The following is a 19848-nucleotide window of genomic DNA, read 5'->3' as shown; positions in this document are numbered from 1 at the left end:
TCTTTGTTGATCCCCCTCCCGGGCTGGTAGACGTTGTAGGTGCAGAATTTACACAAGGATACCCAGCACAGATCCAAGGCTTTGTGTCTCATCTACCATGTTGCCAGTAAAACTCAAGATTTGTATTGGTTCTTGTATTGCAGAAAGCCCTCAGAGCATCCCCAGACCATTTCATGTTTACCACTCTAATTTTACTCATTCTTCTGTCTGATAAATGTGCATTGAGAACTTGCCAGGTGCCAGACACTACACAAAACAGTCTATACCCCACTTCACTCACATTTGTTGGAATACCAACAAATGAGAAACTGAACATGAAAGGTGGTGACAAGTGCTGTGAAGACAAAAAAGCAAAGCAAAGAAAATAAAGAGTAATACTGTTTTATAAAGGTCAGTATCATAAGGGTGAGTTTCGATAACAAGCAGTGAAAGTGAGGGCGTTGTTAAGTGGGTATCTGGGTGAATGGATACAAGCGCGAACTATTGGGTTGGGAGCTGTGAAAAGAGCAAAGAGGAAATTGGTTGGAGATAAAGTCAGAAAGAGGAGGCTGCAAGTGAGGGTGGTGAGGGGTTTCAGGAAGGGGAAGATCATGAACAATCTTGTGGACCACTGTTACGTGTTTTATATTGAATGATTCTGTAAGCTAGTGGTGTGTTTCTATCAGAGTGATATGATCTGACTTGCCGTTCTGCTTTTGTCCCCTGTCAATTTCTTTTTCACCTTGTGCTCTCACTCTTGTTTTTGAAGGATGTTTTTATGTTATGCATCTGTGAATATAGTATTTTTCAGTGTATGTGTTCTATCAGAAATAGAAATCCATATATATTTATCAAATTTATTCTGCTTTTGTCTCTATTGTATATGTGATGAAAATCTGAGAATACATGTGTTTAACATTTGAAGTCCAGTGATTTAGGTTAATATACTTCTGGCCCTAAGCAGCTACTCATATATCCTTGTGATATACTTCTCTTAATAACCTGTGCTGTGCTACTTACCTTAATGTGCTTTAAGAGTTGACTAGAATATGGAGAGGTATACTGGTCAATACCAGGAGACTGTTTCTCTTCCCTGTTTAGTCCAATTTCTGATTTCATTTGTTTGCTTAATTAAATTATGCAATGCTAGGATTTAAACAGCCTCTCTTACAAGTGAGCTAGAAGTTTCTGACAGATATTTGGCACCTGGCTGAGAGTCCATCAAGTTGCATAAATCAGTTCTAGTTGCCTATTTTAACTTCGAAACTTTGGTGAAACCTGAGAAATTTGGCAGTTTCTACTGCCTTTAATTATGCTGCTTGGTGAATGACAGTCTTTTGACTAAGAAATAACTTTCCATCTCAAGTCTGCTTTATACCATACTCTTCTTGAAGACATTTTACAAGATGATTAGAAATCCAAGACCATGTTGAAATTCAACGAAGTGTACAACTATCAATGTAAGTAATTAAATCGAAGGGACAATGTGGATGGACCAATATATCCCCGCATCGCTAGAATATAATTAATCTGGACGAGCAATAGGAATTCTGTCCAAACTGGCTTCTTTGCTTAGAGATTTGGCAGGTGTCCTTTCCATGTTGATTCTAAGATACATCCCAGGAATAAGTGGTATTATGTGTATTAAAAGGGAAGGTTGAGGAGGCGCCTGGGTGGCTCAGTCATTAAGCATCTGCCTTCGGCTCAGGGCGTGATCCTAGAGTCCTGGGATCAAGCCCCATATCAGGCTCCTCCGCTGGGAGCCTGCTTCTTCCTCTCCCACTCCCCCTGCTTGTGTTCCCTCTCTCGCTGGCTGTCTCTCTCTCTCTGTTAAATAAATAAATAAAATCTAAAAAAAATAAATAAAAGACCTTTAAAAAAAAAAAAGGGAAGGTGAGGGGCACCTGGGTGGCTCAGTCATTAAGCGTCTGCCTTCGGCCCAGGGCGAGATCCCAGGGTCCTGGGATCGAGCCCCACATTGGGCTCTTTGCTCCACTGGGAGCCTGCTTCTTCCTCTCCCACTCCCCCTGCTTGTGTTCCCTCTCTCGCTGGCTGTGTCTCTCTCTGTCAAATAAATAAATAAAATCTAGATAAATAAAGAAGGAAGGAAGGAAGGAAGGAAAAGAAAGGAAGGAAGGAAGGTGAAGAGGTCTGAGAGTTGAAGAAACAGGATATGTTATCTAGAGTTGGCTTTAAGTTCATTCCAGTTGTGTGTGTGTGTGTGTGTGTGTGTGTGTGTGTGTGTGTGTGGCAAATGTTGAAGTGACCAAAGATGGAGAGACTGGTGTAGTTCTACTTTATGAAAGGAAGACAGTGCAGTGTTCAGTGAGCAAAAAGTTCTACAAGATTTTCTCAGGTCACTTTATAGCTGTGATGCCTCAGATATAGTTGGTACATCAATCTGACTGGTAGATAGCATGTGAATCATAGTGCTGCCCAGAAATCATAAAAGTGGTTTAAAAGGTCACTGTTCTATTAAGTCCACCATGTTCAAAGCTATTGGAGAGATGACTGGAAAACGCTGGTGAGCTGGTACACCAGGATACTCCCAGTGGCACAGCAGAAATGGGGAAAATATGAGTTATAGAGTCATGTCTTGCTGACCTTGTTGAGAAAGACTAATTTCTGCAAATAAAAAAAAATGAAGTGAAATTGCAGTTTTGCTCAGGTCACGCATAATCCATCAAGGGAAAAATTTAAACACTGTCGAGTTCCCAAACCAAGAAAACACTGTGTTCTAGTCCATCTGAGATAGTGGGTAGTCCCTCTGCCTGCTGTCGCCTTGAGGCCAGGGTATCAGTGAAGACTTAACCCGGAAGCATTTATCACGTTGGGCTCAGTGATGGCCGGTGTGCTGAGGACAGTTACCTAGCAAATCCTGGTCTGATATTTTCTGGCCTGCTACCCCATGGCTTTGAGGCCTTACCTTTTGTTTCCTCTAGGTGGGTGTGAAACATTTGCTAATTTAGATTGGCAAAAGATAAACGGAGGCATACGAAACATTTTAAGAGTTTATTTGAGCAGTTTGCGCTGGACAGCATCCCTTCTAGCGGACAGAAAGGAGCTCTGAGGGGCTGCTCAAAATGAAAGACCTTTGTAGGCAGAGGGGAGCGGGACAAGGAGGTTTCACTAGGCAGAAAAGCAGATTGGTTATTGTGAGGTCACTTTCATTGAGGGGAAGCCAAGGGTCTCTCAGGCACATCTCCTTACTAGCGCTTATCAAGCGATTTCTGGTTGACTAGTTTAAGATGCCATTTCTGGGAGAGTTGACACTTCAGTTAAGTCTCTGCTTGGTGTCATGGGACTTAGCTCAAGCACCTCCATTTGGGGCCTGTTGTCTGGTTTTTAACAAGATACACCTAAGATGTGAAAAGTTGTTTTCTTTTTTTTTCCCCCTGGGGACATATTTCATATTCCTAACAATTTTGAGATTCTGTAGTTTTTGGTTTTGTTTTGTTTTGTTTTTAAGATTTTATTTACTTATTTGTCAGAGAGAGAGTGAGCAGGAGCAGGGAGAAGCAGGCTCCCCACTGAGCAGGGAGCCCCATGCGGGACTCGATCCCAGGACCCTAAAATCATGACCTGAGCCGAAGGCTCACCGACTGAGCCATCCAGGCATCCTGAGATTCCGTAGTTCTTTGACAAGTTTTCCAGAGAAATCTATTTCCCTCTGGTGACTGTGCAAGTCGCTTTGCAAGAAGACTCGGGACTGTCCAGCTGAGTGGCGATTAGACCTCTCTGGCTGTTTCCACTTTAAATTAAATTATATTACAGTGAAAATGTGTTTTCTGTCTCACGAGCCACGTTCCGGGTGCTGGTAGCCCATGTGGCTAGGGGATAGGATAACCGTCAAGAAGGCACATTTCTGCATCGCAGAAAGTTCTGTGGGAAAGCACCCCTTTGGACCCAATAAACCCAGCAACCCTGTGCCTGGAATTTATGAGCATGGTAGAGCCTCCTTTAAACCATTATTTGTTACTCAGTATTTCAAAAAGTCGCTAATGAACTAAAGGGAAAAAAGAAAATCTGTTGCGATTCCACATTTTACCCTCCGGGTTTCCCTGAACAGAGAGCGGTAGAAAAAGCAGCGAGTAGAAGCAGGAGAAGAGGCACCTGCCACCAGGACTCCTTTATTCTGAAGACGATTCTACCTCCATTTTTCTTTACGATGGTGTTATCTGCTCAAACAAAAAATTTGCTAAATTTAAAAATGTTTAAATACCGACATTTCCCCCGCTGCTTCACACCCCCGTGCACTTTCCGTGGTCACAAAGGAGCCTGGAAATGTTTGCTGAGGAGCTTGAGGTAACAACACCTACTTGAAAGTAATAGCAGGTGTTTCATTCATCTAAGTTGCCCATCCTCTTCCTTCCCTCCTGGCATCGATTCAGGGCTAATGTAATTAAATGATCATTCCGAAATCAGTGAGTTTCAAAGCCATTTTAAACATGTTATTTACATAGAGCATCCTGAAAAGCACACAAGCCATCAGCGTGCAGCTCAGTGAAAGATCACCCCGTGAGCACACCTGGCCAGCTCCCGATGTTCGAAACCTCCCGAGTCCTCTCTATGCCCCTCCAGATAATTCTCTCTTCCTTTCTCCTCGGAAGTAGCCATGATCCTCCCTTCTTACACCATACATGACTTTGCCCAGTTTTTGAAAAAGAATCATAAGATATGAGTTTGTTTGTTTGAAGATTTTATTTGTTTGAGAGAGAGAGAGAGAGAGATCACAAGCAGGGAAAGCAGCAGGCAGAGGGAGAGGGAGAAACAGGCTCCCACCAAGTAGGGAGCCCGATGCGGGGCTAGATCCCAGGAGCCTGAGATCATGACCTGAGCTGAAGGCAGACACCTAACTGAGGCACCCAGGCATCCCATAGGATATGAGTTTTTTGTGCTTGGCATCTGTGGTCAAGGTTCCTGACAGGCATATTGTTACACAGGGTTGGATTTTTTTTTTTTTTTTCATTTCTATTGCAGTCTGGTATTCCATTGAATAAATATGCCACATTGTACCCACCCTGCTGTTGATAGACATCTGGGCTGATGGGATGATAGGAACATTCTTGTCCATTTCATTTATTTGATGCACATTTGCAGGTATTCCTGATCATTGTACCTCCCAGTGCATTTTTTTTTTTTTATTTTAAAATGAAACGCCTGGGAGCAGAGTATGTAATTCAGCTGCCCCTTTCTTTACAAATGCAGTGCGTAAGGGTTTGGGGGTTTCTGTTTTTGTTTTTAGAAGGGGAGAGTGCATTTTGAGGAACATCTGGTTTGGACTGGGGAAGTCTGCCACAAAAGAACCGTGAGAATTTTGCACCTTGATAAATGTTCCCCAGTGACTCTAATGAAGTAACCCTACGAACTCCTGGGGCAGTAACTGTACCTGTCGCTGCTCCCAGAGGGATGACACGCCGGCTGTAATTCAACTCTGTTGCCACAATGTGCAACGATAGCGCCAGTCAGTGGGGGAGAACTGAGGATCTTGTCATCTATCTGTGCTCAGAGAGGCACTGGCTTTTAGGACAACCTAGAAAAATGACCCCAATATTTGTAGGTGAAGTGTATATTTTGTTTTATTTTGTTTATTTACTTATTTTAGGGAGAGAAAGATTGTGGCAGGGAGGGGCAGAGGGAGAGTTCCAAGCCGACTCCCTGCTGAGCACAGAGCCCTGCACCAAGCTCTATCTCACAACCCTGAGATTATGACCTGAACCCAAAGAAGAGTTAAACCCCTAAGGGACTGTGCCGTCCAGGGGCTCCCTTTTAAAGTCTTGATTTGCTGATTGGAAGGAGAGGAAATTTGGTAGGACCCTAGGTGAGAAGGGATATAGGAGATACTGTATTTCTGTTTCATGGTCAACCTCTCTGTTATGAGATATTTAAAAATTTTTATTAAAAAAGTCTTGCTGCATAGGGTCCGGACAAACATTACAGTCTTCTTGAGCAAGAAGAGGATTGAAGATCAGGAAGAAGTCTTTTGTTCCCACTATTGGCACCTTTGGCCATAACAGTTTGATTAAGACATTAATTAGAACAGGAAGAGCTGGGTGGAGTCAGGTCTTGCTTTCTCAGCCTGATCTCAAAGCTCAGCTTAAGAACTACCAGTAACAAACGGAAAGGGCAACACCTATGCAGCGAGCTTCACCAGCCGCTTGGCGCTTGTCTTGACGTTTCTGGGCTCCCTGCAGGCCCCTAGCGAGGGAAGCCATTGATAGGGAGGGTCTGAGAAGGCTTCTAACCAAACCAAGTCCATTGCATGTAAATTTTACCTTCTATCTGAGGGAATAGGGTACTTTTTGGTTTCACATATTTCTAATGTCCAAGCATGGCTGGGGCTAGGAGTTTTTTAAATTTTTAAATTTAATTTAATGTTTTATTTTAATTTTATTTTTTAAATTATGATATGTTAGTCACCGTACAGTACGTCATTAGCTTTTGATGTATTTTTTTAAAGATTTTATTTATTTGTCAGAGAGAGCGAGTGAGAGAGCACAAGCAGGGGGGAGCAGCAGGCAGAGGGAAAAGCAGGCTCCCCACTGAGCAAGGAGGCCAATGAGCGACTGGAGCCCTGGACCCTGAGATCATGACCTGAGCGGAAGGCAGATGCTTCACCGACTGAGCCACCCAGGTGCCCCAGAAGTTTTTAAATAATAAGTAGATACAAGTAAAAATCCTTAGCACACACCACCACCCGCTAGATCTACTTGAATTTGGATCTCTGGGGAGGGCGCCCAGAAATCCGTGTTTCTTCAGAAGCGTCCAGGAGATAAGGTTTCTAACATTTAGATCTCAATCTTCCCTCACTTCGACTATCATTTCTTATTGCTACAAGTGTCTTTCTTCACTTTAGGCTGTATATACACTGAAAATTTATCTTGTGAAGTCAATAACCATAGTTTACGTGCAGTTGGAAGTCAGTGGTCTCTGCAAAAGGACTTGTTTTGCAAGCCTAGTGCCAAAGAAGTGAGCTAATGGTTTTCTCTTTCTTTTCTCTTATCCTTTCCTTATTGGCTTTTGACTGAGTTCTTGATGGTTGCAATCCCTTGGTGTCTCACTGTCGTAAAAACAGAGCCGTCTTTGGATCCCAGGAAGGTCTGTCTTGTGGATCGCTGTGAGCCAAGGGGGTATTTTCCTCCAGTTCCTGTGATTTTTTTCATAATCGGGCTCTTTCAGAGAGATCTTTCTCAAATGTCACTCTGAATTTTTCATTTCCCTCCCTAAAACCCTTGCGTTTCTGCCACTGTCTTCCAGCACAAAGATCAAACTCTTTAGCTTACCCCCTGTGGCACTGGAGAGGTAGACCTCGCTGTATCTCCTGCTATTCCTTCCTATTGCCGTCCTCGCCAAACCATTTACGCAGTCGTCTGATAGCGTGGTGCTCCTTCTTCCATCTTGGTTCAGGCAAGTCCTCTCTCCAAGGCTGGGTCCCTACTAACTCCTCAGTCTTCGAAATTCAGTTCTGTTCCAAGAGTGCTTCTCTGAATACTTGCAGATTCCGATTCTTGCAATTATGTTTTTTTTTTAAGATTTTATTTATTTGAGAGAGAGAGAGAGTGCAAGAGAGAGAACACGAGCAGTGAGAGTGGCAGAGGCAGAGGGAGAAGCAGACTCCCTGCCGAGCCTGACATAGGGCTCGATCTCAGGACCATGAAGGAAGACGCTTAACTGACTGAGCCACCCAGGTGCCCCTGCAACCGTGCTTTAGTCCCATGGACTGCAGTACTCTGTACTGCCTTCTACTTTGGGAGTCTATCCTTCTGGGCTGCCTAACGTCCTTCAGGGCCAAGCATCTGCTCCAAGTCCTAGAACAGAGCAGACACTGAATAAATGTACGATCAGTGGGAGCAGGATCCCTTCTGGTTGTGCTGACACACAGTGGGTGTTATATAAATGCTTACTAAAAGAATAAATCAATAGAATGAGCTGGTTATACTTGTATCTCTTGACTCCTACCTACTACATACTGTGTAAGAATCTATTAAAAATGAAGTGGTGTGCTTATTTATCTAAGTATCTGGGCAATGGCTGTTCACAAGCAGTTTTAATGACACTGTTAATACTGCAAATTAGCGATAGAAATACCTAGTGAGTCGATCCACTTGGATTTTGAACCATTACCCCAAGTGATACCTAGCCATAAAATAACTACATCCTCTATATGTGTCTTACCCAATATGCTAACTGCTAGCCACATGTGGCAAATAACCAATTAATTAAATTTAAATATAGTTTAAAACTCAGTTCCTTGGTCTCATTAGTGTCTATGTAAGTTTTCAGTAGCCACATGTAGCTGGTAGCTGCCACATTGAAAGCATTGACATAGGATATTAGATTTAAATTACTTACGTAGTGACCGGTTCATAAACTGGAAATTTACCCACTTGCTTTTATTCTGGAAAAGTAAAAATTTGAAAAGAAATATGGTAGTCATAAGTAAATACTCTTCAAAATATGATGAATACCTTTACATAAATCTGCTTACAGAAATTAAAACTATTTGCTAAATTGATGCCATATAAATATTAAAGAAGATACTCATTAGGAGTTCCCAGATAAAACACATTCCATTAAAAAAATCTGTAACTTTATAATTCAGTATTGTGGCGGTTTCCAAGTTATGGTAAAATAAGCGTAATTATTGGATTTATGTTCTTTTACCACTCTTCACTCAAGCCGATGGTATTTCATAAAAGCTTTTACCAATACATATAATTTTGTAGGATCATTTTCTTAAGTTAGGCTGAGGAGCACTGGGTATGTGTAAAACACAAAATACTAAATAGGATTCATTAAAACATAACATTTTGGTGCGTTGATTCTGAAAGTTTTAGTTGACAGTGTAACATGGCGTATATCCCGCCTTTGAAAGCGGGCTGAGTTTACACGAACACTTCATTCATAAGACAAACATTTGAGATACAGGTACCCTATATTTAACATTATAGAAAATAGTGCAAATATTTCCTCAAGGTTTTTTATGGGGTTATTACAATTTGCTTTAGATAAAAGGAAACATATTTTTGAAAATCTGTCTTCTATTGTACTGGATAAAGCTATAGGGAATAGAAATGTTTAAGCCATAAAAGATCCAGCTAGATAAACTCTGATACCATTTCTGTTGGTTTGTCTGAAACAAGATTTCAGGAGCTTGAAACCTCTCGGGTCAAACAGAGTCAGCTGTTAGAGGGTTTTTCAACATAAGATTGGCTCCACCATTGTGAACTTTGTATTAGATTTCTTCTTGTACAAAATATAGCTTTACTACATAAGGAAATAGAAGGAAAGCAGTAAAGAAGAGAGGTCACATTTTTCTTTCCGTGCCCGGATCTTATGGTCCTTTATCAGACCATTCTAGTTTAAAACGCCTCCTTTGGTTACTGACTTTTCTTAGGGGGTTCTTTCTTTCCTCTCCTAAAGTGGAGGTCTTCATAGCTGAGCTGATTCCATCCGTCCTCTGTTTCCCTCTCTTTCTTTCAGAGTATTCGGAGCAATGAACAGAGTTGGCTTATGTTTTCACATTGCTTATACAGCTTGTGTCCACGGTTTTCTTACTATTTTTATTTTTTCAAGATTTTATTTATTAGAGAGAGAGAGCAATTGAGTGTGCACGAGCATGCATGAGTGGGGAAGGGGAGCAGAGGGAGTCTCCCCACTGAGCAGGGAGCCCAATGAGGGGCTCTGTCCTGTCCGGGACTCTGGGATCATGACCCAAGATGACGGCAGACGCTTAACTGACTGAGCCATGGTTTTATTTTTTAAGGAGTGATATCAGTATCTAGCACAAATCACAGACCAAGAGCTTACTAGATGTAGGCATGGTGCGGAGTGCATTATCGAACAGTCCTCTCAGCTGGCCCAGGAAGTGGTGCACTCAGCGTACAGATTCTGAACAGAGGCACAGAGGCAGTATTGCCGAAGCCAGAATTTGAACACAGGCAGAGGCCACACTGTTTATTACAAGACTGTACCGCCTCCTTTTGGAAAAGCATCCTCTCTAGTCCCTTCAGATTCAACTGATGTCTTCACAGCATAGGGAAGGACAAAGTTTTCCTTAACACTCTTAGGCTCCCTGGCTAGGTCTGAAAGTTAAACTGACCAAGAGAGATTACCAAGAGAAAAGCATACACATTTATTCAATAATAGTCTTCCGTGATACAGGGGCCTTCATAAGGAAGTGAAGACTGGAAGAAACAGAGCTGAGTATTGTTATGCTAGGTTCGATCGAAAGTGGGCAGAAATACGATAGGTCAGAGAACATGAGTTAAGTGTAGTGAACTGGGGGAAACTGAGGAAGGTCTGTGAGTTCTTCTCAGAATGCCTTAGTCTTTGAAGATAAGGATGTTCCTTTCCTCGGGGTATAGGGAAGCACCTCCCACCAGAGGGTTTTATGACCTGTTTCTGGAGTTTAGGAGACGGGGAAGGTCAGAGTGACCTCCTTCCATTTTTTTCAAACCCCTTCAGCTTAAGATATTCAATATACCAAGATACCAAATTCTGGGGTAGTATGCCCTGAACCCCTTCAAGAGTACCATGAAAATGTTTAGCTACATTTTCAAAAAGATTTAAGAATGTAATTGCAAACCCTTGCTTCTACCGCTGCAATTTGATTCCTCCTATTGTAGGTATTTAAGTGATTCTTAAATCACCTAAGAACTAATTTCATGTTTTAGAGACTGTGTCATCTGACCATCTGCTTACCTAAAATAGAAATCCTGAAATCAAAAAACATTTTATTTTCAGCAAATAGATTACAGGGAAAAGACATTTCTCCAAAGACATACAGATAGCCAAAGAATAGAGCATGAAGAGATACTGAATATCATTAGCCATCAAGGAAGTGAAATCAGAGCTACAAGGGGATTCACATACATTTGCATGGCCATGATCAAAAATAGATTACCCAGTGTTGACAAAGATGTGGAGAAACTGGAATCCTCCATGTGTTGCTGGTGGGAATGTAAAATGGTGCAGTCGCTGTGGAAAGCAGTCTGACAGTTCTTCTAAAGGTTGACATAAGAGTTATCATATGTTGTAGCAATTCTGAGCCTAGGTATATACCCAACGGAAATGAAACACATGGGCACACAAAATCTTGCATACACATGTCCATAGCCCCACCATTTGTAATAGGCAAAAAGTAGAAACAACACGAATATCTATTAACTGGTGAATGGATAAACAGAAGTGGTATATCCATACAATGGAATATTATTTGGCAATAAAAATAGGAACAAAGTACTGGCGTATGCGACGACATGGACGACTCTTGAAAACATGCTGAGTGAAAGAAATGAGTCACAGAAGGCCACGTGTTGAATGATTCCATTTATACAGACTTGAGAGTGTCTGTAGAGACAGAAAGCAGATCAGTGGTTGCCTAGGGCCGAGTGGGGAGGAGAAGGGAGAGGGTACTCATGAGTATAAGGTTTTGTTATTGGGGTGATAAACATGATCTCAACTTAGGTTGTTGTAATGGTTGCACAACTATGAATATTTATGCTTTACATGGGTGCACTTTAAGTAAAAATTTTTTAAAGTCACATGAAAAATACATCTCAGGATTGTTTAAATTTGATACTGACTAGAATAAAATACAAGGGCATATTTAGTTTTATAGATTTCTTGTAAACCATACTTATTCCATATAAATGTTCTTACATTTTAAGTTTTATTTTTTCAATTTTTTTTTCCTCTCTATTCCATCAAAGCCCAGGCTTAGTGCTTGGTTCTCGAAAGGGAAAGAAAAAACATATGTAAGGGCAAAAGGTTGATTTATGAATCTTTCACTGTTGCCTTAAAGTCACCTCTTCTAGACTTGTGATGGCCTTTCTCACTCAGCGAAACAAGCCTGATGGTCTCTGAAAGTGTGAAAACTGCTCTGCCTTCTCTCTAACCCTTCTTAAAGCACAAAGATGTGATGGGGAGAGTAAGGGTTGGGAGTCAGACAAATGTGGGTTCCGTGGAACCTCTGCTTCCTGTAAGCTCTGGGACTCAGGGCCAACCTGTGAGCTTCCCTAAGCATGTTTCTTCCGACTGCCTCCATGTTTTAATCAAATTAGAGATGATGTGTGTCAAGTGCCTGGCATTTAGTAGGTTCTTTTTTTAAAAAAGATTTTATTTATTTATTTGAGAGACAGAGAGAGCACAGATAGAGGGAGAAGGAGAGGGAGAAGCAGACTCCCCACCGAGCAGGGAGCCCGACTCTGGGCTCTATCGCATGACCTGAGCTGAAGGCAGACGCTTAACCAATGGAGCCACCCAGGCGCCCCTTAGCAGGTTCTTGGTAGATGCTTTTGATGTATTAACCATGACCCAGCCTTCCCAAAGAGGGCATGGAATGGAATTTAGGACAGAAATCCGTGTGAGTGCTGGAGTACCTCAAAGACCCTTGCTACCACCACCTTCCTCCCTGAAGAACAAGGATCTCTCCTACCCCTAATCTTGTGGCTGATGCCTAAAACCCCACTATTAGAAGCTATTTTCAGCAATTCAAAATATTTGATCACTGTGTAAATAAAGATGCCAACTGGAGTAAAAATATTTTAAGCGGTGATATTCCACACCTGTATCGATATAAGTGGATTTTTCTTCCTTACTAAAATGAAACAAGGAAGGCTTTCGTAGTATGGCACGCAAGATCCAAAAGACGCAATCAATGCCTAAAGGTGAGCTGGAGAGAACACTATTTGCTTGGGCTGGCAGCACGATCATGTCCCTGAAGCAGGTCAGTGGTTTGCCGGAGGGGGCGGGGGGTGGGGGGGTGGTGGCTTAGTGGGGAAAAAAAACATTCAGCACCTCCCCCAATCTGCCTTACTCCTTCTCTCCCTTGAGGGGCCAATTTGTACAGAAACACAGCTTTCCAGCCCTTGTAATTGCAAGACTCCATCCAGTGTTGGCCCTCACAGAGATGCGTTTCACAGTCCTGCTTTGGCTGGTCCTGGCTGTGTCCGTGGCCAGGTCATCAGTCTTTCCCCTCCGCGTGAATAAATCCTGAGTGAAAGAAAGGACAAGGAATACAGGAAAGCCTCTTTTCTCCTCTCCCCAGGATAATCCAGCTCAAATTCTTCAGTAGGGGCGGCTTTGGGCCCTTTTAAACCAAGGCTATTATTGCTCAAGGCTCAACCAGTTTGCATGTCCAAGTGGAGACACTAAGGGGGGGAGGGAATTGCTAAAACGTGTTTATCTGAAAACAGTGACAACAAAATCCCTACCAACCAAGGATCCTGGAGCTCATCTCACTTCTAATTCAAAAAGCATTCTAATTAAGCAAATTTTGTTTCCCCTCTAGGCAAACAAAGCCTGAAATTAGGATGGAACACAAGTAGTGGGAACGCATGTGAAAATGAGAGGTTCACGTGTTCCAAGGTCATCCTCACAGACTCACAATGGTGCTTTGATGTCACCACTTGGAGGGCCTTGGTTTGAATTTAAATGTGTGTGCTAGACATGTTTTGAGTTAAATCGCTTAAACCCAATGTAAACTTTTCTTTAAGAGAAAACCAAAAATTCTAATTTGCTTAATTTGCAAATGTCGATTTGGTTAATTTGTACCCTTAATTGTAATCAGGTTCAAAGCCGAAGTCAAAAAGCATAAATTACAGCAGGGTTTTGATACCATTTCCAATAATGTTATTGGAAAAAATTAATAGAGCAAATGCTGGGCAGATACTTTTGAGTGCTTTTGTTATATAGGTCCTTTTTGGGGGGGTTGGGGAGCAGAGGAACATTTAGACGAGATTCAAAAAGTATTTGGCAGAATTCCTTTTTTTTTTTTTTTTTTTTGACAGGAGAATTCTATAGAGTTTATTCTCACTGAAACGTAAGCAGGCTGATTTTATGGTTTCAAGATCTCTTCTGTTGTCCAGATGATAAACTGTGTGAGGGTTAGGTAGGACATATTCCTGGATTATAGGCAGAGACATTTACAAAAGGAACTATAGTATCCAAGTGTAAACCCAGCATTCTTGTCGTTGTAGTAGATCTTGCCGGGAAGACTATGAGATTTGCAGATTATAAAACAATGCAGATTTTACGAGAGACTTTTTAGAAAAGGTGGCGTTCATCCGACAGAGTCACTCTGAGTCACCACTTGGCTGAAATAAGTTTTGATGCATGATGTTTCTGGTGATAATATGTACTAAATATAACGATATTGCTTCTAATCGATTTGCCACAGCTTTCCCTCCACCCCTGAGAAAACAGGGTCACACAGAGACTAAATGCAAACTGAGGTGACCTTCCCATTTCAAACTATAGTATTTTATGTTCCCTTTCCTCTTAAGCCTAATGTTCACTAGATTATCTGTGACGGAAGAGGATTTCTATTTGCTTGTTTTTCAATCCAGCTTCTAACAGAGGGGTGTCTCATTTATTTATCCTCAGCCTGGGTAGGCAAAAGCAAAAATCAACTGTTGGGATTACATCAAACTAAAAAGCTTTTGCATAGGAAAGGAGACTCAGCAAAATGAAAAGGCAACCTAATGAATGGCAGAAGATATTTGCAAATGATATATCCGATAAGGGGTTAATATGGGGGGGGGGGCTCAGGGCTCAGTTGGTTAAGTGGCTGACTCTTGATTTGGGCTCAGGTCACAATCTCTATCTCAGGGTCTGAGATTGAGCTCTGTGCTCAGCAGGGAGTCTGCTTGAGATTCTCTCTCTTCCTTGCCCTCTGCCCCGCCCCTTCTGCTCACGTGCTTTCTTTCTGTCAAATAAATAAATCTTTAAAAAAATAATAAAAATAAATAAAAATAAATAAAAAACGAGAGAAGAGAAATAACAACCAACACCACAGAAAAACAAATAAGAGAATATAATGCGAAATTAGAAGCTAACAAATTGGACAACCTAGAAGAAATGGATAAATTCCTAGGAACATATTCATTTCCAAAACTGAAACAGGAAGAAATAGAAAACTTGAACAAACTGATAACCAGTAAAGAAATTGAGTCAGTAATCAAAAAACTCCCAAGAAAAAAAGATCCAGGACCAGAAGGCATCACATGCAAATTTAAAAAAGGATCAATACCTATTCTTAAACTATTCCAAAAAATAGAAGAGGAAGGAAAACTTCCAAATTCATTCTATGAGGCCAGCATTACCCTGATACCAAAACCAGAAAAGACATCATTAAAAAAGAAAACTACAGGCTAATATCCCCGATGAACACGGATGCAAAAATCCTCAACAAAATACCAGCAAACAGAATCCAACAATACATTAAAAAATCATTCACCATGATGAAGTGGGATTTATTCATGGGTTGTATGGGGGGTTTAATATTTGCAAATCAATGCAGTACACCACATTAGTAAAAGGAAGGATAACAGTGTATGATTATTTCAATAATGCAGAAAAAGCATTTGGCAAAGTACAACATTCATTCATGATAAAAACCCTCAAGAAAGCAGATTTTGAGGGAACAGAAGTCAACATAATAAAGGCCATATATGAAAACCCCACAGCTAACGTTGTTCTTAATCGGGAAAAACAGAGTTTTCCCCTAAAGTCAGGAACAAGACAAAGATGCCCACTCTTGCCACTTTTATTCAACATAGTACTGGAAGTCGTAGGCCCAGCAAACAGACAGGAGAAATGAAAAGAATCCGTATTGGTCAGGAAGAGGTAAAACTTTCATTATTTGCAGAGGACATGAAATCGAAAACTTGAAATAGTCCACCAAAACACTACTAGAACTGATAAATGAATTCAGTCAAATTGCACGATGTGAAAGCAATATACAGAAATCTGTTGCATTTCTATACACCAATAATGAAGTGGCAGAAAGAGAAATTAAGAAAACAATCCCATTTACAATTGCATCCAAAATAGTAAGATACTTAGGAAGAAACCTAACCAAAGAGGTGAAAGACCTGTACTCTGAAAACTATAAAACACTGATGAAAATAACTGAAGACACGGAGAAATGGAAAGGCATTCCATCCTCACATATTGCAAGAATAAATATCATCATAATGTCTATACTCCCCAAAGCAATCTACACATTTAAATGCAATCCCTATCCAAACACCAACAGCATTTTTCACAGAACTAGAACAAACCTAAAATGTGTGTGGAACCACAAAAGACCCCAGATAGCCAGAGCAGTCTTCACAAAGAAAAGCAAAGCTGGAAACATCATAATTCTGGATTTCGGGTTATAATACAAAGCTGTAGTGATCAAAACAGTATGGTACTGGCACAATAACAGACACATAAATCAATGGACAGAATAGAAAACTCAGAAATGAGTTTTCTGAAAAATTTCTGCAAGAAAATTGAAGGTTTTGATGTAATGCTTTATTTATGATTATGAGTTTCAGATTAAGATTTTTTGTTTGTTCTTTTTTAGAGAGAGAGTGCTAGTGCATGCTTGAGCTGGAACAGGGAGGGGAAGAGAGAGAGGGAGAGAGAATCTCAAGCAGACCCCCTCCCTGCCCCTCCCCCGCAGCTGAGCACAGAACCTGACATGGGGCTGAGTTTCACCACTCTGAGATCATGATATTAGCCAAAATCAAAGTTGGGTGCTCAACTGACTGAGCCACACAAGTGCCCCTAGATTTCAAAGATTTTTTTTTAAAGGCTTTATTTATTTGACAGAGCGAGAGACCATGAGCAGGGGGAGGGGCAGAGGGAGAAGGAGAGGCAGACTCCCAGCCGAGCAGGGAGCCAGATGCAGGAGTCGATCCCAGGACCCTGGGATCATGACCAGAGCCGAAGGCAGAAGTTTAACCGACTGAGCCACCCAGGCGCCCCTCAAAGATTTTTTGAAGTATTTTTTCAGTTATGGTGTCCCCACAAGATTTAACAATCCCTTTTTAGCCAGTTACCTGTATCAAGACATTCCACATCGCTTTCATAGAAATAATGTTTTTTTGCATTCATATAAATAATATATCTATTTCTATCTTTGTATGTATTACAAACATTAGTACAATGGGCATAACCCGGTTTATGAACAAACACAGCTGCCATGAGTATGCATTCATCATCACAGTGCAGGCAGGCAGGGTCCGAGAAACCAGGGGGAGATCCTACAGGACCAGCCAAGAGGGTCCTTGGTTTCACGCAGGATAGAAATCAAGCGCACGCCAGAGGAAGTGGAAAGAGAGTTTATTAGTGTAAGTGATGGAGAGAGAATAGCAGACGGAGCATCTGGGAGATGTAGAGAGGAAAGAAAAATGAGTCTCATCATTGCTTGGGGCTAAGGGTTTATATTGGAAAACGGTCTAGGGTCCGTGTTCCTCTAGGAATCCAGGACAGGGACCAATGAAAGGCATGTCCCGGGTGAACAATAGGGGTTATTGCATAAATGACCCGAGGCTGGGGTTTCGGTGCCAGAGTCAGCCAAGGTTTATTCGAAGCGAATGACCCAGAACATGTCCAGGAGCTGGCTCTTCTTGGGTGTTATTAGGTGTTTGAGGGCCTGGGAGAAACCCAGAGAATGCTTGACTCACTCGCTTCCTCTTTGAATGAGAATAAAGCTTCTCAGGCTTATTCGGAGGCAAAATACCGAACAGGAGTCCGTGGGACTTGGCAGAAAAAGAGCAGAGATGGAGCCTTTCTCAAATGGAGTCCCTCCAGCCTCCCAACCTCAACAGTTTTCATAGAAATCCCCTTTTATTTTTTTTGCAAACATATTCCGCAGACTCACACGTACTTCACAGCTGTGTCTGTAGCTGTACCGCCCTGCCTGGCCTGTCTCCTCCTCCATACATTGTAGCAGGCACACAGCCAGCAGCACTCCGGGAACAGACACATGGACGGGACAAATAGGGCGCCATAATGAAGAGTAACTCCTTAAGGGCCATCCTCAAGTTTAGAAGGTGGTGGTGGTTTTTACCCTCACAGAACCAGGCTGGCATCTGGAAATGTTTTAATTCCTTCTTATTTATGTTGCTGTGTTATTTAACATGTGAACAAGGGTGATGTTTAGGACACAGAATATGACTTTATGGATGTTAGTGCACTAAGCAAACCCTATGTAGGCCTTTCCATCCCATTATGAACTCAACTATATGATTTTTAATGGGGTTCATGTTTTGCATGTTATTAAAAATGAACCTTTAAGGTAAAGGAAATTGGGGACTGAGCCGATGTATCTTGTTCTGTGAAATTTCCAAGAATAAAGAGATAGATTCACAAACATGGAGGTTGTCTGATAGTCCTTCTAGGTAATAGAGCAGTCAAAGGCTGACAGAATTTTGGTTAAGACAGGTAATTAAGTAAAGAGACAAAATAATTTTCGGGGGGGAACTGCCCGTTTCATGGCTTGACACCTGAGAGATACGCCATTCTGCTCTTGTGAGAGACAACAAACAAGTGATCAGACATTCTTTTTTTTAATGACTGACCTTTGTGACATGTGAGATTGATTTCAAATGTCTGCAGATTTAATCTATCCTGGATCATACAAAGCAATTACAGCTGAGAATGTTGTGTGTTTTATTCTCTTTAGTGATTAGTTACCTACCTTTGGCACCTGTGTTAACTCCTGCTGACAAAGAATCGTCATTTACCAGAATACTTCAGCTTTTTTCCTAGGGTAATACTCTAGTGTTGTATGTACAGTGTTTAATAATCACTGATTTTGTTATTTTCGATAATCCTACCCCAATGTCGCTTTTGATGCAATACAGGCCCTTTACTGACACAAGGTTTATTCTGTGGTAGAAAAATACCGAGAAACACGCTGTTAACATCTCATGAGAAAGGTGATTTGTAATATGAACTTATAAAGCTGAATTTTCAACTAAAGGAGTAAACGTTTGCTTCAAAGTGTATAAAAGCAAGTGAAAATATTAGAAGATCTAGTTAAGATTTGGAATATGTCTATGTATGAAATATTTTGACAAACTATATACCAATATCATAATATTCATACTATTGAAGTTAATAATAACATTAATGATATCATTTTAAATATATTAATTCCCTTAAAATGAATTAGTTCTTGACGATAGGATATTCTTGACGAGACTGAGGAGCAAAGCCAGCTCCAAGCAGAGATCTGTCCAGAGATTAGCTGACAATATAAAGCAGTGAGAGGCTGACTTATTCTGTTGTGAGAAGACCATGATATGTGACCGATAATTCAGTCCCTGCCACAGTGGGTTGCTGCACATAATTATCCTTAGGCCTCGTCAGACCTAAGAGGAAGGCCTGACACACCATAGGAAGTTAGGTTCTGTGTGCTTAGTTAATGTCCCATCAGAGCATGGGCAAGCAAGACGCTTTGCAAACTGAGATTATATTAAGGTTTTTGGTTTGGGTTTGTTTGTTTTTAAGGCTTTTCTACCATTACAATTCTGAAAAGTGTTGTTCAAAGTCATACATGATCTCACTTGGGTTAGTCTACCTTCATCTGGGATTCACACTGGCTTGTTTATAGTTTATCAAGCAACACCTGAAATATAAGAGGGGAAGGGCTACGGGGCAGGCACTGATTAAAGTTGACCTTTTCGTATTCCCAAGAAACATACCGCTCAGGAGGAATAAGGCCTTGGGCATTTACAAAATCGGTTTCACTCCACCGTCTCTAGGTATCGCTACTGTGAAAGAATTTGTGATTGCATTTGTTGCCTGTCCATATTTGGGAAAATGCAGGATGCTCAAGGTTACAACTGGTGATTATGTAGTAAAACACCTAAGATTCTGATTATAGCGTAAGTATTGCTTGGATCGCTATCAAATGAAATTAGGCTCTATCCGTCAGTACTGAGACAGACAGTGGACTGGAAGTGAGGAGAACCCACTTTGTAAGGTCTATCAGAGCAAAGGAGATTGCTTCTGTTATCTGTTACTAGTTTATTTTCTAATGCAACTTGTGGTTATAGCTCATTTGTTCTGTGTGGAATCTAAATC

General features: G+C 41.3%; 1 protein-coding gene across 2 annotated transcripts in view; it reads left to right on the top strand.

Annotated features, from left to right (window-relative positions):
* Positions 1-19848, top strand: part of PRKG1 (protein kinase cGMP-dependent 1) — a 1185830-nt gene that overhangs the window by 640893 nt on the left and 525089 nt on the right. The gene's annotated exons all lie outside the window — the stretch shown is intronic.

The sequence above is a fragment of the Ursus arctos genome, unplaced genomic scaffold, assembly GCF_023065955.2.
Source record: "Ursus arctos isolate Adak ecotype North America unplaced genomic scaffold, UrsArc2.0 scaffold_7, whole genome shotgun sequence".
In the NCBI taxonomy this organism is placed as follows: Eukaryota; Metazoa; Chordata; class Mammalia; order Carnivora; family Ursidae; genus Ursus; species Ursus arctos.
This window is presented reverse-complemented; position numbering and strand designations above follow the sequence as displayed.